The following is a 25714-nucleotide window of genomic DNA, read 5'->3' as shown; positions in this document are numbered from 1 at the left end:
GTTGAAATTTTAGGCCAGAAATTGGCTCGGAGCACAGAGAAAAACGTGAATGCATTCCTAACAACGATCGGTCAGCGAGGGTCGTATCACCATCTTGAAGAGAGCAGAAAGTTTGCATGGCATGCAGTTTTTTTAATGGCTGTGAACTTGTAACGGAAATGTTAAAATTGAAAATTAGAGAGGAACTATATTTGAAAACAATCCACAACTGGTTTGCTTTACTGTAGGTATGTAGATGACCTTAATATTCTAGTTAGGACAAACTCTAGTGAGTGAAATCTAAAACAGAGAAGAAGCATAACAGAGAGCATCCAGCACATTGCTAACTCCATCCACCACAATCTACTCAGAGATTTCCAGTCTGAAGTACATAATCACAATGCTTCTAGAACTAAACAGTAGACCCGAAATAAATGCATTAAGTTATAAACATTAGGTTTGAACTTGAATATCTGGCACACAAGGAAGGCATCAACAGGATCAAAAAGATCAAGTATGAAAAGAAAATAACTTAAAAAACAAATTCTAAACCCGCAAATAGACATCGTAACTAAAAACAACTTCCACAATGCGCATAATCTATAATACTTGCGTTTCAGAAGCTCTCAAAAGCAAAAACACCTACACAAAATGTTCACATCATTCTGTACTTTTATGTCTTTATTTTAAATACAAATCATACTTTATTTATATAGATAAGTAAGGAGATTAGAAGGAACATCTCTGATATCTCCTTGCTTATATTTTCAAATAACTGTTATAGCATTTAGTTATAGTTAATATTTAACTTGACTCGCATCTCTTTCTCATAAGGGATAAATATGAATCGCCTACATTTTATTTTTCTGCTAAATCCTTTCTCAAGTTCATTGTAAATTTTGTTTATATTTCCTGCACTGAAGAGTATATTGATATATATAATTAAATTAATTTAATCTAATTCATTTCATTCATCAATTTGCATTATTTTTATATCTCTATATGAAACGATCGTGTGCATGAATTAAAATTCACTTACAAATTTAAACTGGTCTTCATCTATGTCTAAACTGATGAGTTTTAGGAGATTTCATTCCATAAATTGACCACACAATATATATATATATATAAATAGGTAAATGAATTATCCTATGTTTATCGTCAGCATGGAAAATTCGTTTAACCGAAACCTGGGTAGCAAATTCACGTCAGAAACACGGTTGAAGCAATCTGTCCAAGGGTAGAAACTCCGGGTTCATGTGCAGAAATTTGTGTGATGTATATGAATAAATGAAAGAATGGAGTCGAACGAAGATGTTAACATTCCTTTACTCTCGACATAGGTTTCGAACACAACATGTTTTCATTCCAAAGGAATAAAGGGAGCATTATGCAATCTTCTCATCAGGAAAGAAATTTCGATGACTGCCTACATGGTAAACAAATCGACATTGATGATTTGTTTACAATGTAGGCAGTCATCGAAATTTTTGTTTGTCTTGTTGTCGAGAGAAGCTCCCATTCTTTCCTGAAGAGAAGATTGCATAATGCACCCTTTATTTCTTTGGAATGAAAACATGTCTTCGAAACATATGTCGAGAGTAAAGGAATTTTGTTAACATCTTCGTTCGACTCCATTGTTTCATTTATATATATATATGTATATATATAGAAGACATTTATGGAAAAACAAATAGACGAAGACAAGTGTATGAACAACGTGCAGGTGTATTACTTTGACGCTTGGGAAAAATGAAAAAGTCTTTAACGTTCCGAGCTTACGCTCTACGAAGGAAAAAAATAAGAGAGAAAAAAAGAGAGAATGAAAAACTCTGTAGATTTATCGGTCAAGCAGGGCGACTGATTAGAAAAGGAGTTTGAAAGAATAAGTTGGAAAAAGGGGAGATAATAAAGTGACAGTGACCCCCAACTGAAGGTGAGAATGGTGTGTATGAATATGAAAGCGTGTGCGTGTGCGAATAGGCACCAGTGACTTTGTCAAGTCTGGGTGTGTGCCAGTGTAAGTGTATGTGTGTCTGTAACCTGTGGGTGCTCATATGTGCGGTGACGTTATTGAAGATCGTGTGTGGGTGTGTGGATTGGTGTGGTGTGGTGGTGTGTGGGGCGGTGGGGTATGTGTAGGTAGGTTGTGATGAGGGTAGGGGCGGTGGTATCAAGTAAGAGAGTAGGTTGGTAGGAGTGAAGTGACTTTGACAAATCTGGGTATGTGTGTACCCGTGTGTGAATGTGTGTGGGCGCGTCTGGAACGTGTGGCTGCTTATATAATAGTATGTGTGGTGACGCTATTAAAGACGGTATGTGGGTGTGTGGATAATGGTGTGCGGTGTGGGTGCTGGGATGTGGTCACTGCTAGTGCATGTGGTGTGTAGAAAAATACAGGCATATCAAATATCATACAGTTCAAGAATGTTCTCTGTTCTCCAGATGACAAACCTGTCTTTTTTATGGCATGTCGAAGTTCGAGATTTCTTGATTCTGGAAATTTTCTACCATTCTGAAGTGGAGCTGGTCTAAATTGAAATTTGGTAATTGTGAAACATTCTCTAAAGGCAGTGAAACTTTGATAATTCGAAAATCCATATCTTAAAGTATTTGATAAATCTGGGTATATATTTAAAATATATATCAGTGTGTGTCTGTGTGTAAACATTGATCGTTTTAAATGAATATGTATAAGTGCGTGTTTTTGTGCGTGTGCGTGCGTACTTGTGTGTGTGTGTGTGTGTGCGTACTTGTGTGTGTGTGGGGGGGTATTATGTATATATGCATTATTTATATTATGTATATATGCATTATTTATATATATATAACCTGTGTTTATGTGTGTGTGACTGTGTCTGTGTGTTTGTGTTTGTGAGAGAGGATATATATATAAATGTTTACTAGACATGTAAAATAAAACATTCACTTGCACACAATCATGTATAGAGATAGGTATATTGTATACCTATCTATCTATCTGTCTATATATATATATAAAATTTATATATACATGTATATGTATACATACATATACATATATACATACATTCACACATACATGCATGTATATATACATCCGCATCTGTATACATATATTTCTTAAGGTAATTAATTATTTCTTTAATTCTATTATTCTCTGCACTTATTAATTTACTTAATCATATTAATTAAACGTTATTTCTTATTTACATTTTAAATACAAAATTTTATATCTTGTACACTGCAGGTTATATACTCAAAAGCCTATCAGTAATTCGGAAGGTCATTAATCATTCTTATAAATGTTTAACTTATTTTAAACGTTTGAATTTGCTTTTGTTTCTTATAGGGTTGTTGTCGTGATATTTAATCCTAGGTAAATACTCATCGAGGAGACATAGGTTCCGTACCAATCCTTCGAGAGCATTCTGGCTTATATTACCTAATTTTTCTTCAAGTATTTGAAGTAGTATGGCTTGAGTTATATATAAGTTGTCTCCTGCTTCTGTTCGTTTAAGCGACGGCTTAGAAATGTTCTACTTGACAATTGTAAGTGCATATATGTGCATGTGAACCTGTGTTTATGTGTGTGTGACTGTGTCTGTGTGTTTGTATTTGTGAGAGAGGATAGAGCGTGTGTATGTGTGTGTGTATACTTCAACATAATTGATAATCATAGTGGACTTTTGATTCTTTTCTCAGACTTCTACAGTAAAACATTTTTAAGTTTCAAAAACCAATGTCGAATTGCTTACGTCCTCGTAACTTAGCAGTTCAGTCTAAGGGACCAATACAGTAATTAGAAGCGTTTTAAAAATGTTAATAGTGATGTCGGTTCTTTCGTCTAGAATCCGTAAAATATATACACAGACACACACACGCATGTATGTATATATATATATATATATATATAATATATATATATATATATATATATATATATATATATCACCGTGATCGACCAGTTTATCAAATGTTGCTACCTATCGCTGGTCACAATGCGCTTCGCATTGTTTTAGCCTTCAAATGACGCCACCAGGCTGGCTAAGTGAGCAGGCCAACAGAAGAAAGAGTGAGAGAATGTTGTGGCGAAAGAGTACAGTAGGGATCGGCACCACCCCCTGTCGGAGCATCGTGGTGCTTTAGGTGTTTTCGCTCAATAAATACTCACAACACTGGATAAAATTGACCATGTCGAACTATGTAAACCTAATCCTGCCTCTCCTCTCGTTGGCAATAAACCATGGCGTCACCTCATTGGTGATTTTAAGTCGTTATTAATCTTCCTCAGTATATGCTTATTCACCTGGCCAATCTCGGACTTGACCAGGTTGATCAGGCGGCATTTGGGGTTACAGAGAAAAGTAGGCTTGTGGTCCTGTAAAATGACAAAGGCATTTCTCTTGGCCAAGATCTCTACTCTGCCTGCTGTACCAAGGCTAATTGTTATCTATTTAGCTTCACAGTTAATGTTATTATAAGTATGTGGGGAAGTGTGTCTGTATTTTTCTGTAATAGAATCATTTCAAAGCCTAGTGTAAGTGTCTATCATGTATTAGTTTTTAATCATATCCGTGAAGAAGTTAGAATTTCTTATTTTTTGTATATCTTCACGGGACTCCATGTGATATCAGGTAGAAAATAATAGGTCATCCATGCCCATATATTAATGGGAGAGATTGTTGCAAAGTCTAAAATTCTTAAGGACTATGCAAAACTTTGCGCTTTGAATAGTAGTAAAGAAGTTTTCTATAAATGTGCCCAATTGAAGCGTCACCTTATGGAAAATTGCATCGCCCCGTTTGCTGCTTAGTCGATTTCAGCTCTATAAACATTTTCATTCTCTGGTCCAGAGGAGACAACCCGTCCTCATTTGCACTTTTATAGGTTAACCATTAAATCTCGATATCTGAGCGTTTTCTCACGTCTATGTCGTAGAAAGTTTAATTTTTTTCTTTTGTTTTTGCATAGAGTCTGACGAGCTGTCCACAAGGATACGAAACTTTAGGTAACACTATGACTACAATTTTACTTTTTGTTGTAATTATATACCGTAAATCCTCGAATATAGTCCACCCTTGAATATAATACGCAGGGGAGTTTTAGGGGGCTGTACCCCTGAAAAACCTAAACCTTGCGTATAATATGCACTCCTTCTCTAATTTGAGTCAAGGAGGTCTATATAACTTCCTTGGTTTGTAAAAATGTATATGGTAACGTCCTTTATTATTATTGTATATATAACATAATGCAAACGTGTAGCTGTTTTGTGCATTTTGTTTGCAGAAAATAAAGAAATAACAGTAATAACGTTTAATAAATGTTGCTTACTGCATGTTATGGATGATTCTTTTATGACTTCATTGCTTTCTGGCTTAGCTCAAGGTATTTTGGCGCCCAAAATCACAAAATGCGTCTGAATGAACATTGTTGGACAGGGAATAGAGACTCGGACATTGCTTAGAGAATAATTTTCATTTTTAACCTCGTATGTAGTCCTCACTAGGGATTTTGACTTTTAAATTTTGGGGAAAAAATGCGGATTATACTCGAGGATTTACAGTATATAAAAGAAGTGTGTACAATTGTGAATAAATCTCAATCATAACGGAAACAGCAAAATCCTCACATGTCTAGAAATAGCAGCTAAAACCGCTATGAAGCCACTATAACTACTCATATTATATCATCTCAACAATAAAAGCTGTCGGCGAGCAAAATGACATAAAATTCAAAATTTAAATCACAAAAAATGGTTAGTTCTCTATTTCGATTTCGAAGTTAGGAACAAAAAGTGGATCCATTCTTCTCATCAGGAGAACATTCCTCTGCATAGAAATTAACACAGAAATATACCTGGGGCTTAACACGTTTCCTGACCAGCAAGAATAATGTCAGCGTCTATCTACACAATTCAAATTCTGAATTTAAACGTCATGCACAGAGTTTATAAGAAGCTAAACGAGCCACAGTGAAAACCTAGATATGAGTAAAAAATAAATAATAAAAGGGGAATGAACGTAAAAACACATTACGCAGAATGTATCGTAAACAATTCAAAATTATGTACGAAAATATCAGTAGCCAGAACATGCAATCAAAAGATTTTTTCCATAAAAGTGTGTACAATTGTGAATGAATCACTGTTATACATGTCTAGAAATAACAGCTAAACCGTATTATATCTCAACAATAAAAGCAGTCGGCGAACGACATGACATAAAAATTCAAAATTTAAACAAAAATGAAAGATTAGTTTTCTATTGCAATTTCCAAGTTAGGAACCAAAAATGGATCCTTCTACAATTATTTACGATATATCCTGCATAATGTATTTTTACATTCCTTTTTTATTTTTTTTATTTTTCACTCATATCCAGTTTTTCACCGTGGCTCGTTTAACTGATATCTTATAAACGCTATGCATGAGGTTTGAATTCAGAATTTGAATTGTGTAGATAGACGCTGACACATGGTTCTTGCCGGTCGGGACACTTGTTAAGCCCCAAGGTGTGTTTTTCGTGTTCATTTCTATGTACAGGAATGTTCTCCTGACGAGAAGAATGGATCCACTTTTAGTTGGTAGCATCGACATTGCAATAGTGGAGTAACCTTTTTATTTAAATTTTGAATTTTTTATTTAAATTTCGTATTTTTATGTCACGTTGTTCGCCGACAGCTTAAATTGTTGAGGTGACATAATATGAGCGGTTATAATGGCTTTATAGCGATTTTAACTGCTATTTCTAGACATGTGTTTTTCTAACCCTCTCCGTTACAATTGTGATTTATTCTCAATTATACACTCTTCTTTTATGAAAAATATATTTTAATTGCATGTCCTGGCTACTGATATATTCCTAAAGAATTTTGAATTGTTTTCGATATATCCGGCGTAATGTACTTTTTTATATTGGTTCCGCTTATACTCTCACACACACACACACACATACACACACACATACATACATATATATAATATATATATATATATATATATAATATATATATATATATATACATATATATATAATACATATATATATACATATATAATACATATATATATATATATATATATATATATATATATATATATACATATATATATATACATAATATATATATACATATATATATATATATATATAATATATATATATATATATATATATAGATATATATATATATAATATATATAATATAAATATATATACATATATATATATATACATATATATATATACATATATATATACATATATATATATAATAATATATATATATATATATATATATTATATATATATATATATACATATATATATATATATATATATATATACATATATTATATATATACATATATATATACATATATATATACATATATATATATAATATATATAATATAAATATATATATATATATATATATATATATATATATATATATATATATATATATATATATATATATATATGAACATACAGGGCGTTCGGGATAATTTTAACGAATTTTGTCTCGTGCTTTCAGGAACAGTTCGATCGTGGAGAGCTTGAAGACTAAATGCACAATTGAGAACAAGTTAGCGGACATAGAAGACTGGAAGCTATCAGAATATTGGGAAACATTTACTTGTATCTTGATGTATCGCGTCAGGTGTGATCATGATTTCCACTCAAAACCCTGTAAACACTGTGAAGTATGTAAGACTTTACATGCTCGGCTGCAAAGGGGACTACGAAGCTGTGGCCAACAGAAGGTAACACTCCGGAGTCCCTTTAAAATCCTTAGGCTCAGTTCAGACGACTATGCAAAGCTGCTGGAGACTGTGGCCAAATCCTGGCTGGAGAAGCTTGCTGCTGGAACGTAATATGTGCAGGTGTTGTCCCAAGAATTTCTATGAATTCACCAGCCTCAATTTCTGGACTCCTTATTTCTCCGATTGCATTCCCATGGACTATTATGTGTTTGGCACTGTTGAGAACTAACTGCTCTATCTGCAACACCCAGGCAGAGAATAAAGAATGCATGCATTAGATTTCGGAGCCGTCTTTAATCAATGGCAGAAGGTGAGGAGAGCTAAATTGAGTAAACAGTTATTTCCCAGCCATTATCTAGCTCGTCGCTTTTGATTTAAAAAAAGTTGAATGAGATATTGTATTTTCTTTTCTTTTTATGAAACTATGAAATGTAGCGCCAACACCTTCTCTATTGCATACATTCGTCATACAAATACTCTCTTCGCATTATCCAAAATAAAAAAAAGCGAGATTTGACTAAAAGAAAAGCCTGATAAATCCAACACCTCCAACGTCTGTGTTCCACAAATGTAATAATACCTTGAAGATAATAAAGGTTATCGTTACGGCAGCTAGACTTTAACAATGCTCTGCATTCACATGCATACACCCGTACGAGAGCTCATACGGGTCTATGCACATAAGCTTCTAGATCAGTCTCTTCGAAGACATCATGTTCCCTGCAACTTCAGTAGTTTCACTGAGTATTATGTCTGGACCATTGGATAAAATATAGCGCTCAACTCGCAAACTTTAGAGTGGATAGGATAGAGAAACAGATTTTACTTGTATAATTTTTACTTCCTCTGTGAACATGGCTGTTAAGTCAACAGCGTTCCAAGCCCCCCAGGTGAAAACTGCGCGACATCGGTCACCTATAGGCGCTGGTAGTAGGTGTATTATTATTGAATGACTTGTGAATCTTGTCTCATACGCAAAGATGACCACTGAAATTAAGGTTTTCTGCGCTGAAGCGGAGGATAGTGATGAAAGCGTTTAATTACAAATTATCCGAAGCAGTTATCCCAAAATTGATAACAGTCAAGAACGTAGGGAGACTTGGATTACAGAAACTCTATAATAACCGCTCACGAAAGTTCACAAATCTGGGTTGCCTAGTCGCTCCAAGGCCTGAATATAGTAACACGCCACCCTTCCATAGGTTTTGTGGATGTCATCATTCTAGTTAATGAGACTAAGTAACTTACAATACTCCCCCTTCGGAATAGTTTGGTGTGTCACAAACAAGAGGAGGAACACAACACAAACACTCCAGAAATACTAAAGTAGTTGTAGCTATCAATGTAATCCGAATCGTTTGAAAGTGTGGTCCCCCTCGAAAGTTACATGTGGCACAGTAACTGATGAGGCAGAATGCACTTGTACGGATTGCATTGATAAGACGTTCAGTCGTAGGATACTTCCAACGTGCCAGAATGGTGGCACCAAAAGAAACGTTTCTGACGCTATCAAATAACAGGCACTAGTGAATTAGCACTGAAGCCATTTCAGAGAGTTTTACCTCATTTTATGGTGTGATCACTTTGGAAAGGTGAGTCAATTGGGTGACTAGATCGCAAAGCGCTCTCTGGACTTGGAATTAATTACCAGCGTAACAAAAAAGACGCCCAATCCTTCAATCACCAAAGCCACACTGAAAGCCACTTGTACTACTCAGATGTAAGTTGGGTATGATCCATGCCAGTTAGGTCAACCTAGTGTCGGTTTCTGATTCTGAAAGACCTGAAACGCTTCGGAACTCCAGAAACATCGCTGATGAAGCAGTTCAGAGAATTCGAGTAATTTATCTTCGAAATAACAACACATGTTTCTCCATTCGTCGTAGCACACCCTGTAAGATAAAAAAAAATCTATTTTAGTATACAGCGTCAATTCTCCATTACCCAGAATGACTTTCCTTTTACAAATGCTGGGTTGGAATTTGATAGAGACTTAGCTTTCCTTTATATCAGATCGATTGATCACTTTGTGACTATAACGCTGTTTTGAATTTTGTTAAATTGTTCGTCAGGGTATGCTGATTCATATGAGCTAAGTGAAACAAAGCCAGTTTCTTTTTCTAAACAGTTCATTCTGTCTGTATATTATAATGCAATATTTATATTTTACTTGCCATCATTTACCTATATTCAAATATAATTGAAACACAATACAGTTATCCAGCTGAAATTGTTGTATTGATGCATTTTATGTTTGTCTTTCTGCTAGTATAAAATAGTTGTTAACTGAATTCTTTGTTTCTTACAATGATGTATACTTGCACAGCATAGAAAACATAAATTATATGTTGGAGTTTTATATATTATTTTATTACTATAACATTGCATAAATATGCAACAATTTTTATAAATTCTTAACATAATGTTTCCCGATAAAAATGTATATCCTTGTCCAAAAAAGACGGCTTGATTTATTCCACACTCGGATCAATTAAGATTTGCAATCGTCTGCTTGAGGCCACTATAGATTTACTGAGCTGAAGATATTTAGTTCTTTTAGAAAATAGAAGACGTTGCTTTACTCTCAACCCAATATAGACAGCTAACCATTTCATTTTGTTTGATTTCTCTTAGTTCATATCTTGAGATAAGCTGAAACTGACAGATGTTTTCCTTTTATGAATCTTATCACAGCTACCATATACCTTATTGGTAACTCCATGAATAGGACGTAGTTTTTATATTGTGGCATCATGTGAAAACTAGAATCTCTTAGTAATTCCATTCAGTGTCTTACTATGTATAAGTTGAGTGAATGGGAAAGATTTATTATAATCTTTGAATTCACACAGAATATATAAAATTTGTAACCATAAAATTATTTTCGGAAAATAATGTTAACCCTTTACTACGACAGATCATTGGTTCTGCTATATCTGATAAGTCGAATATCTGTTCTACTCACCACTGACAACATTTCTCAAAAGATCTACAAATATAATCTTTGCTTTATTTTTATTCTTTTCGTTATCACCTTCCAATGTTAAGAGCCATTGGTTAGTCTCCATCACTGCAGAATCAATGGCCAAATATCGTGTCATATATAGAAAAAGTCGAAAAACAAGACCAAAAATACATATTAAAGTGAGGTTAGAAAGCAACCATTGATCATTCAATGATTTCAAGTTGAAGACTTCCGTTCCACATGGTTGACTCAGATGTATAGGTGATTAAATATTTTTGAACGTTATGTTAAAGAAAGCAGAATGCAATGTTGTTGAATCAATGCAGCGAAGCAGTTCCGTCCGGTTCGCTTCCAGTGAGTCTGTCAAAATACAGTTAAAGTTAATCATATATATTATGTAATATAAAAAGAAAGAATAGCCACCATGATAGAAGGAAACATTTCCATTGATTTGCACCAAATTATTATAGATATGAATGTTTGCAATCTGTAAATAATTTCTACTGGTTATATTGAAGAAATTCATTTCATTCATTCTCTGTTTTATTCACTTCTTTTTAAATTCTAAACTAGTTTTAGCCTCTTCTTCTTTAGCATTGCTACATTTATAGGTTTCCCGGATATAGATGGTGTGTATAGAATAGTTTCAGATCGAGTTTACGTATGTTTTAAAGAAGCAGAAATGTCGCCTATCATTGGTCATTTGATGCATCACTTCGTTTAAGACAAAGGATAATTCATGACTACCATTAATGAGTTTAACACAGAATTTATTTCTTATATAAATCATCGACATATTTAATATAAAATATTCTATATAACAGAAAAACTTAATAAAACTTTAAACTGATATTCTAAGGAAGTTTAAACACTTTCGAATTTATTTTTCTACCTAGTCACACTCTACATTAGCCATTGTTTTTTTCATTTTACAGTTCAGTAAAATTAATTCCTGTTGTTCAGTAGCTTCAACTAAATTAATTTATCGGTTACATATGACTGAAAGATTATGCTAACAATTCAACTGTTATTCAATTTTAAATATTTCAAACTTCACATTTTATGTTTGTATTCTTTATTCAGTTTTAACATATGATATCTTTATTCCATCTGGATAATTCCAGTACGTTGTTTTGATGGTTTTCTTGTTTATTGCCTCAATGCTTGCTAAATTGTTTCAGCTAAACTTTCCTTCAAAATGGATAGTCTGTAATATCAAAGGTTTGTGTTATTCTATAAATTGCAAGTATATAAAATATATACTTAGCAATACGCTTCCCCTTCAATATTTAAACATCTCTGTCGAAATATTTAATTGATTCTCTTGAATATGGAAGAGAACTTAAATATAAATGGATTTCTATGACTCGAGTGAAATGTACCAAGATGAACATGTTACTTTGACTGTATATATATATATATATATATATATATATATATATATAATATATATATATATATATATATATAGATACATATATATGTGTGTGTGTGTGTACATACTTACATGCATACATATATAAAATATATATGTGTGTGTCTGTATGCACACACAACATACACACATGCCCGCATGTATATATATGAATATGTACTTCTGTGGATATTTGTGCAGAGAGACAGCCAGAGAGAGATAGAGAGATAGAGAGAGAGAGATTGAGAGAGAGCGAGAGATGGAGAGAGAGAGATGGAGAGAGAGAGATAGAAAAATAGAGTTAGATAAATACTGAGAAAGTTATGTTTCATACACATACAATTGAGATTATTACTCCAAGACTTAATCATCTGCTCTATATCTAGCGCCTCAGGTTAATATTAACAGAACCATCTTACTCAGAATCATTATCATTATTGCAATGTTAATTTATCGTGCTCCTTAAAATAATTACGAACTGAATAAATATAATTGCCGACAGTTTATCATAGAGTAATTCGGTTTATATTCAATGAATAAATTTAGTTAAAATTTCATATTACGTAAGAACAGCAGAAAGGACGCAAAATAGATTTTTATGATTTCTTTGACACAGGTATTTCGCAAAATCCATAATTATCAAAACTTCAAACTTCTTCAAATAAAATACATTACTACGAATTCTTAATACTTACTCTGGAGGAATTGACTTCCCTTGTGGTTTTCGTAATCTGATACTGATTAGATGAATGCAGTTCATAGTCTTCTGCAAGTTGGTGGTTGCAGAGTAAAATATCGATAGAGAGGGAAATCCATGATTAAGGCATCCTATTGAAAGAATGCTTAAAATAAAACTTAGGGGCTGCATTGTTATGATGGTCAGAATATGTATAACAAAATGAGGTGAGATGATTTATTTAGCGGTAGACTTGACGAGAGTGAGAGCTCTGAAAATATTAGACCTCTGAAGTAGTGGTAGAGTCACCGTGAACATTTTGTAGTTGTAATTTAGGATATATGAATATGTACCAGCAGCGCAGTCTCAAGTGTATGTGTAGAAAAGGGCCCGGGAACAGGGGGTGGAGCGGGTGCATCTGCACCCCTTGGAATTTTCAGGTGGTGCAAGATCAAAATTTGCACCTCCCACATAATTTTACCAGTTTCAGAAAATAGTGTCTAAAAAATTATCTCTATAAGATGCTTGAAGCTAGATTTCGTTTCAAAGCAAAAATAAAGAACAAAAATAAATGGATAAAAGTGATGAAGCTGGGATTAAAATTCTCAATTGGGAATTGACCAACTTCTGAAGCAAAGCAGCGTCAAGAGAAAAAAAAATGTGACAACAACAACAAGTAGCAGCAAACAACGAGAACAACAAACATGACCCTCTTCATACTTGGTTTCTTGAAGACAGCCGCTAATGCTGTCCTCTTTGTAGTTGATGTCGCTAAAGACTGACGACATGGTTGAATGGATTCGACTGTTTGACCTCAACCTAAAAATAAAAGTCCTTTTAAAATTTTTTCAGTCATATCGGTTTTCTCATTTAGGTTGTTAGGTCCAACGTTTGACAAGGGAACAAAATGATTTATTTTTATGTTTGATATTTAATGCTCATTGTTAAATGTCTTGATATTTATTGCGTGTGTGTGTCTGTGTGTGTGTTTGAGGTGATGTTTGATTCATATTGCTTCAATATTGTACCAGAGAGAAGGCGATGACTTGGCAGAGACGTTAGCACGCCAGGCGAAATGCTTAGCGGTATTTCGTCTGCCGTTACGTTGTGAGTTCAAATTCCGCCGAGGTTGACTTTGCCTTTCATCCTTTCGGGGTCGATAAATTAAGTACTAGTTCCGCACTGGGGTCGATGTAATCGACTTAATACCTATGTCTGTCCTTGTTTGTCCCCTCTAAGTTTAGCCCCTTGTGGGTTATAAAGAAATAGGTATTTCGTCTGCCGTTACGTTCAAATACCGCCGAGATCGACTTTGCCTTTCATCCTTTCGGGGTCGATAAATTAAGTACCAGTTACGCACTAGTGTAATTGTGGAGGGTAGAAAACCGAATTGCTACTTCTGCGGGTCAAGAGGTCACATAAAAAAGGAATGTCCACTATATGAATTCACAGCGGAGAGGGAAATGGAGCAAAAAGAGACACAAAGTGGAGAGACAACGGAAGAAAACAAAAAAGAGAAGGAAAAAGAACACGAAGGAAAGAACAGCGAAAACAAGGAAAAGGAAATAACGGAGAAACAACAAGAGAAAGGAAGTAACAACACACTGAAGGAAAATGAAAACAAAGGGAAGAAAATAATAGAAAAGGAACAAAATTCACAGGGTAGAGAAGTAATAGAGAAAGAACCAAAAGCAAGAGAAAGAAAAGGAAATTACATTAAAGGAAAGAGAAAAAACAGGAAAAGCCCAAGAGAAGGAACAGGACCAAGAGAAAGGAAAAGAGGGTATACAAAAAGGAAAAGAAACAACAGGAAAGGAACATAAGGCACAGGGTAGAGAGACGACAGACAAAGAGCCAAAAAGACAAGAGAAGGAAAAAGAAAGAAGAGAAAGCACAAAGAGAGAAAGACAGAAGTCCTAAGAGAAAAACTAGAGAAAATGCAGGTACGAACAGAAGATTCAAATACTATGGAACATTGATCCATCACAGGCACTGTGAGGAGATGGAAGATTTAATAAGCGAAACAGATGGATATACATGGGTCAGGATGGGCACCGAATGGAAAGAAACGGGTGCACTCGTCCACGAGAACAACGCCGAGGCGTTCATCGAGGCAGCTGACAAGAACGTGTCAAAACATATGAAATGCCAACTTACAAGATGGCCACGAACGATGGAAAGTTACCAAGATTTGGTAGAGATAATGGAGTATATATAAAAGAAAAGGCATTGTGAAAACTTTAATTTGGAAATGATAAAAAGAACTTTAAATTCTGAAAAAAAAAATGTTGAACTTTGTAAAATTTTTGAAATGTATGTTGAAAATATGTAAAATGTTTTTTATTTGGAAAATATTGTTGACGAATAAAAATTGACGAAATGTAACCGCTCGATTTCGGGGATCGGGTGGGCATTACACCACATTGTACAAACTTCATAATTCATTATTTTAGTTTCCCCGATTGTATTGTCCCATCTCTGTGTTAACCTTTATGTTAAATAAAAAATCAGATACTATGTTATGCCGCCTTACTGGATTTTACCTGGAGATAGGAGCCCGTTAGTTTAGCAACAGCTGAAGACGTTCGACGATTATCGTATCTTTTACAGAGAAAGTTGAAGGCCAAATGTAAGTCACCACATTATTATGTATAATTCAATAATTATATTTCTAAATGAATTTCTTCCTTTCCTCTCGTTTAGCTTCAGAGATAACACGCAGCCAAGCCAAGACATGCCAGGCCAGGTCAAGCCAAGCTCAGCCAAGTTGGTTCTGAAGTGTTGTCTTTCTAGCGTTTAACAGCAAAGGGTTCATGCCATTTTTTTTTTGTTGTTTTAATTTTTGTTTTAATTTTTTTGTTTTAATTTTTATCTTAGCCAAGCCAAGCCAAGCCTTCTGTTACAGTGTCGCCATTGCGTCGACTGTGGGCCGGTAGCTCCTGAAAGCAATTAAACTTTCCTCAAGTGGAGAGCTACCAGGCTCTGACTCCATTCCAGTTGAAATATGGAAGGCAGGGGTTGGCCAGTCTTGACACAAAATCTCGCCAACCTCTTTCAGGCCACGTGGTAACAGGAGATTGTTCCTCGTGAACGCACGGCTGCTGCTATTGCCCATCTTTATAAGAGGAAGAGAAACATGCATTCCTTTGACAACCACTGGGGAATTTCTCTCTTTGCTATCGCTAATAAGATACTTGCAAGAGTCCTTCGTAACTGCCTCACTCAACACATGGAAGGAGGGCATCAACCAGGGAGCCAGTTTGGCCTCACAGAGGCCCGTGGGGCAGTAGACATGATCTTTGCGACACGTCAACTTTAGAAATATCAGGAATAGAACAGGGATCTTATACATGACGTTTATAGACTTAACCAAGGTCTGTGACACCTTCAGTCGTGAGAGGCTTTGGAAGATCATGGGAAAGTTCGGCTGCCCAGAAAAATTGGTGCAACAGTTTCATGATGGCATGCTCACTTGGGTGCTGGGCCGTGGAGATTCTTCTGACGCATTCGCAGTCACTGAGTGAAGTAGGGCTGTGTACTCGCACCCATGCAGTTTAGCATGATGTTCTCGACCATGATGTCAAATGCTTTCCACAACATCGATGAAACCAGAGCCAAGATCATATTCAGGACTGATGGCAGACCCTTCAGCCTGCGAATACTACAGACGAATAACAGGGTGAAAGAAGAGTCAGTGCATGATGTCCTGATTGCAGATGATTGCACACTCAACACTGCCACTGAGGCTCAGATGCAACAGACTATTAACTGTTTTCCCACTGCCTGCAACAACTTTGGCCTTATGATCAGTACTCAAAAGACAGAGCCTATGCACCAACCTGCCCAACAAATGCAACGTGTTAAACCAACTGTCCCTGTCGGAGAGGGAAACCATGAAGGTTGTTAATAAGTTCATGCACCTCAGCAGCACACATTCCAGTTCTGAGAACATTGATAATGAAGCCAACACACACATCGCAAAGGGTATCTCAGCACTTGGATGGCTGTTAGGAAAACACAGCCTTGAGCCTGGCCACCAACCAGAAGGTGCACCAAGCAGTTGTACTCCCTACACTACTGTATGTCTGTGAGAAGTGGACAGTTTATAAATGCTGCATCAAACAATTTCCACATGAACTGTCTGAGAATGCTGTTGAAAATCACCTGGCAAGACAAGGTCCCAGACAATGAGGTTTCTGCCGAGATGTTGAGGAGAGAGTAGATCAGGTGGGCCGGGTACCTCGTTCAAATGACTGACGCACGACCCCCCTCCAAAAAATTAAACTGTTTCACAACGAACTGGCGGAAGGAAAGCGTACGCAAGGTGATCAGAAAAAAAGGGCTTCGAGGATACACTCAAAGCCACACTGAAGTGCTTTAATATTAACCTGGACCCTTGGGAAATGCAAGAACAAGCCCGCCCTTCATGGTAAAACTGAGCTCGCAAGGGTACCACATACAAGCAGAATAGGATCACGGGAGCACAAAGACAACACTACCTGCGAAAATCCATAGCCCACTCCTTGTCTTCAGTCCTAGCACACCACCAGTGCCCGACCCGCGGTAGAGCTTTACGAGCACGCATCGAACTGTCTTTTATCTCTCATGTGACGTCCTTGGTCATCGTCGACAAAGATGAAGAAACACTATTGCATGTTTACCCAAGATCTTTTCAATATTTCTATTTAAATAATAAATAAACGGTAAGTCGTCCCTGGGTAAGCTTGAACCACCAACCTTTTGGTTAACACTTGAACCTGCTAACCGATTGCGCCACAGAGACAATTAGTGCTAAAACTTTTATATAGCTTGTTTGATAAATACTCAAGTTTATTTATCAACCTAAATTGGGAACCAAAGGAGAAGACATTTATTTGTTGTGACTGTTACGAAAAGGTGCTTCGTGGTGGTGGTGGTTTTGGCGGCCGCAAGAAAAGCCTTTGAGGTTACGTAAATAACAAGTTTCGCTTTGCATCCACGTGGTTCCATGCTCGAACACACTGCGATACATTGTTACTAAACTTTGTTGGATGGAAGCTGTACAGAAGTTCGTCAAACACAAACACACATGTATGTATATATGTATGTATGTATATATATATATATATATATATATATATATATATATATATATATATATATATTAAACGGCAATGCATCAGCATGGCCGCAGCTCTGAGCTGAAACTAGAGGGAGAAAAATATATATATATGAGAGAGATAGAGAGAGAGTAAGCGAAAGTGACAGACAAAAAGAAAGACAGAAAGAAGAGGAAGAGAGAGAATGGCTGTAATAATATATGTTCATTCGTTAATAAATTAATCAATTGAAATGATTGTGCCGGCAGTAGAATTGTTGGGTAGCCAGAAACCAGTCTTGATGGAGCTGATCTCTCCTTCCGGGACCATCTTGTTGATTTAAGGTTAAGTACAACAGCATTATCTAATGTGTCTTTTCTTTATTTCAGACGGTGTAGTTTTATTTAAGGGAGATTTGGTTGCTATTTCTAACAGCAACGGAGAAAGTTTGACAGACTGTTGCAAAGCACTTATTAAACAACGACAAACAAATGCTAATCAACCAACCACCATTCACTGTAATAACGATTTCAAACTTTGGCACAAGGCCAGAAATTTCGGGACGGGGTGATTAAGTCGATTATATTGACTCCAGCCGAGATAGCTCATTTGGGAAAGCGTTAGACTGAAGATCTAAAGGTCACTGGTTCGCTTCCGAGTTTCAGAAGTTTGTGCACGCTTGTTTATTTACGTTTTGTTTTGCTTTTTACTTATTCAAAAACGCTTTTCTTGTGTATGTCTTTACAAGGACGATTGGATCCATATACCTAACAGGATTTCCAATTATTTATGTACGTAAGTGTGTGTGTGTGTGTGTATGTGTGTGTGTGTGTGTGTGTGTGTGTGTGTATGTGTGTGTGTGTGTGTGTGTGTAAACAGGAAATTAGGATAAGCTCTTTTTCTGAATATAAATAGAATCAAGGTCGACTTTGCCGTTCATCGTTGCAGGAAATATGAAATAAGAACAACTTATTGTACATTATCTACGCCATCAACACAGCTCTACTTATCATTTAGAAACAAATTAAAATAAACACATTATTGACTTAGCAGGCACGTCTGAAAGGCACTTTCATTTCTGACCAAGGATTGACCAACTTTTTTGTCTTCCTTCTACGAAGGAAGATAAGGTTAGAAAAGAAGTGTCTGTCATCGGACAGATTCGGTAAAAGGTGGATGCAAGTGGTTCGCATGTTGGGAATGAATGGTCCTACGTGAGTGCTATCCAGGAAAAGTTAAAGCAAAAGGCTCAGTGGTGGAACGTGTCTTGCGGAGTCGGAACAGTTCCCCCACTCCCCTGTGTTGTGATTTGTCTGTTCCTTCATTCGTTTTATATTATCATAACATTTTTAGATACACTTATGTGTAACAACATTCGATACCCAGACCCATTTTTACTGTCCCCTTGTGGTTGAAATAAAATGAATTCGCTGTTTCTCCGTTCTGTTGATGTATTAACCTGTAAGTTGCTGGTTATTGTTAATTTAATTGTTGAATTTGCTGTTGTTTCCTTTACTCTTACTCTTTTACTCTCTTACTTGTTTCAGTCATTCGACTGCGGCCATGCTGGGGCACCGCCTTTAGTCGATCAAATCGACCCCGGGACTTATTCTTTGTAAGCCCAGTACTTATTCTATCGGTCTCTTTTGCCGAACCGCTAAGTGACGGTTGTGTGTTTTTAAAAAAAACACCTTGTTTTATCGAGTTTAGCAGAATTTTGAACGTTATTCCCCTCTTGAAGAGTGGAATTATTCATTCTCTTGCGCAAGGGCTTCTCTCCAACCCAAAAGAAAAAAATATATGAGGAAACCAATTCTAAAATGCCTTCTGATAAAGTTTTGAACATGCCGTCGGGCGAAGAATTTTTGAACGGAAAAATCGTTGAAACAATTGAGTCTAATTTCGCTGCAGCAGCAAGACTAAAAAGGAAAACCTTAAACATGACAAATCAATAGTTAAGCCAATTCAAAAATATGTTCGAGAGGGAGGGGTATGAATGTTAAAGAGGACAACAAACATTAAGGCAAGGCAAACATCACAAGTCGTATACATTACTATTATTGGAAAAAATATTCAAAGCCTTACAGCTATTTCTGAGATTTCCCAGAATACTGGATATTCCATCATCAGGAAAATATAGCGATAATGAGAAGGATATAGATTAAGGAAATGACGGCATAAAGGACAGGAGTAAATGAATAAGGAGATGAAGAAAGAGAATAAAAAAGAAGCATAAAAGTTCACAGTTCAACTTTCCGATCTTGTAGAAGTAAGTCCGTAAGTCCTTGGGTGCAATCCTGCGTAATTCCATGTAGGTTGAAGTGTAAAAATCCAGAAATGGACGCGAAAATATCAACGTTCAATAACAGAATGGTTGAGGAGGTAGCTATTACGTTGTAAAAAGAAAGAAAAATAAGTTAATAGAAAGAGAGGTAGAGGGAGTGTGGGAGGAAGTTAAGGATTGGCCTTAAGGATAAAGTAAGCAATTCCTCATCTCTAGCCGGCCACATACACTATCTAATTAAATTGAAAATAGAATATAGACTTTCCTGGGCTATAATAGACTTTGGTATCTCATATCACGTCCAGCACTCCATTTATGGACTCAGTTTAAAAGAAATCTTCAAGTATTTAACGCCAAACACACCACAATTGCTTAATAAACACGACGAAGACTTCGTAACGTGTAAACACAAATTTCTCCCCACTTTAAAATTATTCCATACATTTAAATGTAAATTGACCCCCTTCCCCACGAATAACACCCATATACAAACCTCAATGATCTATAACACAAACCCCTCTATATCTTTTCTATCAACATTATCTCCTCACTTTATAAGATAAATATTTCTTTAATTTATGTATAAACATTAACCTAAAAAATTCCCTAATATTTAGTCGTATCCCTAAATAACATATCATTCTGCTAGTTTCTCCATTCCCGACTATATACAAGCTCATAACCCATTGCTAAAAATAATTCCACAACCACTGACCTTAACCCGGCTTCGTGCCGAAGAGATCATGCTTGACCAATTTACTAGTAATGGAAGAATTGGTGACGCGCATCCTCAATGATAGTGATGCTGTTGACATCGTTTTATTGGACTTTGCCAAAGCTTTTGACTCGGTAAACCACCGCCTATTACTTGTCAAGCTTCAAGCATATAGTTTCCATCCGGATATTGTACGATGGGTTGGTGCCTTCCTCTCAGATCGCTCCTTCCAAGTCCAAGTTAATGGTTCGCGATCCAACGTCTCCAGTGCGAGCAGTGGCGTGCCTCAAGGTTCAGTGCTTGAGCCCTTGTTGTTCTTAGTCTTCATAAATGACTTGCCCGACGACCTCACGCAACACACCCTTCTATTTGCCGACGATATCAAACTGGTCGCTCCTCGCAGTAATATAGAGGATCTTCGTCGATGCCTCCACCAAATTTGGAAGTGGTCTAACAATTGGGACCTGTGTCTGAACGTGTCAAAGTGCTGTCATCTGCCTGTCGGCTCTACTACTGCAACTCAACTTGATTTCGAGCCGGGTCGTCTGCTGCTGGAGAGGACCGATCAGGTAAAGGACCTGGGTATCTTGGTGGATTCCTCCTTTTCGCCTTCGGCCCAGTGCGTCCATGCTGCCAACAAAGCACGCGGAATTCTGTTCTTGATTCGACGGTCATTCGGAATGCTCACAGCAGCCATATTCCTACCACTCTATGTCACGCTGGTGAGACCCATATTGGAGTATGGGATTCAAGCCTCTTCTCCTTATCTCCTCAAAGACATACAGCATCTCGAAAGAGTCCAGAAGCTGGCTACCCGCATGGTTCATGGTCTCAAAAATTTGTCCTACGAAGAAAGGCTGAGGACGCTCGACCTTTATTCTCTTGAAAAACGCCGCCTCCGTGGTGATCTCATTCTCGCCCACAACATCATAAGCGGAAAGTGTAACCTCTCGAAAGAGCTGTTCTTCACTCCTGCTCCAGAGCGTCGGCTGCGGGGTCATTCCGAAAAGCTCTACCTGCGACGATTTCATCTCAATCGAAGGAGAGGAGCTTTCTCCGTCCGGGTTGCGGATCCGTGGAACAAGCTGCCAGACGAGATGGTAAAGATGCCGACGACCGCTTTGTTCAAAGCCTCCCTGGACCTCAAGTGGCCTCAACTCTTTACATGAACACCACCCTGTACTTAACTCATGTCCCCCTACATGGCCTTGCTATTTGCTTTTGAGCCAAATTAACTAACTAACTAACTAACTAACTAACTAACTAACCAGAAGGGACACAAGCATTTAATACTTGATTTCTCCCCAATTCCTAGAATAATATCACTGACACCTGTTTTCTCTTTAAATTCCTTTCATTTTAATTAATTTTGTTTATTTACTTTTTTACGCAATTTTCCTTTACATCCTCCTCCTCTCTTATATTCTTGGCTATTGCTGTACTCTATATTCTTAGATATTATATTTTTATAAGCCTTACTTTATCCTTAAGGCCAATCCTTAACATCCTCCCACACTCTCTCTACTTCTCTTTCTATTTACATATTTTTGTTTCATTTTACCACTTAATAGCCACCTCATCTACCATTCTGTTATTGAAAATTGATATATTCGCGTCCATTCCTGGATTTCTATACTTTAACCTACATGGATTTACGCAGAATTGCACTTAAAGATTTACAGACTTATTTCTACAAGATCGGAAAGTTGAACTCTTTACTCTCTTTTACTCTTTTACTTGTTTCAGTCATTTAACTGCGGCCATGCTGACGCACCGCCTTCAATCGAGCAACTCGATCCTGGGACTTATACTTTTGTAATCCCAGTACTTATTCTATCGGTATCTTTTGCCGAACCGCTAAGTTACGGGAAAGTAAACACACCAGCATCGGTTGTCAAGTGATGTTGGGGGCACAAACACAGACACACACATATATAAATATACATATATACGACGGGCGTCTTTCAGTTTCCGTCTACCAAATCCACTCACAAGGCTATAGTAGAAGACACTTACTCAGGGAGCCACGCAGTGGGACTGAACCCGGAACCATGTGGTTGGTAAACAAGCTACTTACCACACAGCCACTCCTGCGCCTATTGTGAACTTTTATGCTTCTTTTTTCTTCTCTTTCTTCATCTCCTTATTTCTTTACTCCTGTCCCCTATGTCGTCGTTTCATTAATCTATAATCTTCTCATTTTCCCTATATTTTTCCGATGACGGAATATCAAGTACTCTGGGATATCCCAGAAACAGCTGTAAGGCATTGAATTTTACGTATACATGTTTGTGTGTATGTGTGTTTAAATATATATACATATGAGTGAATACTGTGAAGGGTTCAATGACGTTCACACTAAAGCTACTTATCTCTAAAAATAGGAAGCTCAAAAGTATTTTAACTCTAAATATCAGGAATACTTATATTAAGGTTGAAGAACGATGCTTTGCTTTATTTTGCATTGTTGAATAGCAGGAAAATGTATGAAAAAAGTCAACAGAAAATAAACATAAAATATATTTTAAAAAAGAAACAAAATAACAAACCAAACAACTCCACAGAATTATATATATCACAGAAAGAATTTGAAATAGTTTATTTCATTTTTGATGATTAAATAAACATAATAAATTTTCTCCCGACTGATGCTGTTATAACTTAATGAAGCTTCTCTTCTTTTGTCAAGTATTGCACTGGAAAGCAGTCATAGATTGTTCGAATGCAAAAGTTAATGAAATTATCGATGGGATTTGATATTGATTGACTGTACAGTAATCTGTAACAATAATCTATATTTATGGTAAATATTAATACGAGCTTTCCTTTCCTTTCTTTTTGCGTAGATATACCTAGATGCATACATGCTTACACGCGTATACATCTACACGCATATATTTAACATATGTATGTGTGAATTTTGTGTGTATGCAGAGAAATCTTCGACATTTTCAATATTTTTCCCCAAAATGTTTCTAATAAATTGGTCAAATTATGTATGCAGGCATGTACTTAAATTATTCTATGCACCACACTAGTACAAATATACAATATTTATAATCATGGATTATTTTTGTAAAATTATGTTTGCTTATTTCGAAAAGATAATTATTAATTGTTTTATTTGTATATACGTATTTGCCTTACTTCGTTTGCTGAAAATGAAAATCAATATCGCATATATTTACTAGAATGAGCATTATCGACCTGGTTGTTTATAAGAATGTAGGTAGATGGCGGAGAGATGGATTAGTATCCGTCATCTAAATATTACAAAATGAGTCGTTAAGTATGTGTTATAGGTGTTGAGGGTCCTTAAATAAATATATACATTTAACGGACATTAAGCATGTTTTAAACAGCAACGTAAGCATGACATATTTATGTAAGTAAAATACAGAATATGTTTTGTCATACAAAAACCAATTAAAATATTTAAAAAGAGAAAACATTACTACAAGAAATGTATTAAAATGTTGGTTTTTAACTGAATATTAATACGCAGTTTAATATTTCTCTTGTGTTTTGTTATCAAAACATAACTAATTCGTCGGTAAATAGTTTTAATCTTCTCTTGCGTGTAGTCACAGCCTCCTTTTACGCATACACACACACACACACACACACACACACACACACACACACACACACCACACACACGCACACACACACAAACACACGAATACGTATACTCAGATTCACCGTCTCAACATATACGCACATTCATACAAACATATAAACGGTTGAGCGCTGCATTTATTGAATGAATCAATTGATAGTGTACTGTTGTGCATTCCAATTATATTCTAGAATGAAAATAATTTCCTAATACTTCGAACGAAATATAATTTTACAAAACTTGCATGTTGCTCAGTTACTTCTGTAATAGAGTTAGCTGAGTTCACCTCCTGATTATTTTTGTTATTTTCTTCATCTAACTTCCTGTAATGTGCTGAAGTCTATAATTATGAATAATCTGTAACGTTTTGTCTGAGTTGATATAATTATTACTGCTTGATATTAATCAAAAGTGCATTAAACGTTTTCTTAATTTCTTAACAAAATAAATTGTAGAAATCTGTTATTGCTTCCTTGAGAAAATCTCCAAAAGACAATGTTCTTTCTTATTTCCAAGCGCCATGTAACAACAATTATACGTTATATGCCTGGAATTACAAACATACAGTAAGATTCTTGTAGTCTTCTAACTCGATATACTGCAACGTATTTTTTTTAAATGACTAAATTCGGAGTAACTTTTCAGGTAGTCAAGACAATTTCTGGTTCAATGACATAATGCCAAAACTCCTACACACGTTAATATGTCTGCTTAGAAAAGTTTTTAATACAATTCACACTTACGCTAAATTACACTTGACTAAATAAGAACTAGTTGTCCTCTTCGCTAGCCTAACTGCTGCGCAATAACTATATGTAAGAAAATGAGTGAAGATTCTGTTGTTTATATCTAAAGGGCATAACATCGAATACATTAAATATTGATTATCAACAAATATTTAATTATAGTATACATGATATTTTAATCAAAAATAATTGATCAAAAACAGAGCTCTACGGGTTAGGGAGGTGCTGAAAAGTTTCTGGCTTTGGTTAAGAGAAAATACAGGAAGGTTAGTGAATAGCAATTTTATTCAACTTATTTCCTTCTCTCATCCACACACTCATTGCAACGGTCCTTCTGTTTTTCTAAGCCTTGTAAACGAAAGCTCCCAGGCCTGTCACAATATCCTTGAAGCAAGGAACTTATCAGTATCCCCTAGTAAGGAATCAAGGTTGCGTGATGTAAGTTATCGCGAAGCCTAATATGTGAAAGCGTGAAATCGAAGAACGAAAAA

This window comes from Octopus sinensis, linkage group LG7 (genome assembly GCF_006345805.1).
Source record: "Octopus sinensis linkage group LG7, ASM634580v1, whole genome shotgun sequence".
NCBI lineage: Eukaryota > Metazoa > Mollusca > Cephalopoda > Octopoda > Octopodidae > Octopus > Octopus sinensis.
Note: the sequence above shows the minus strand (reverse complement) of the source record.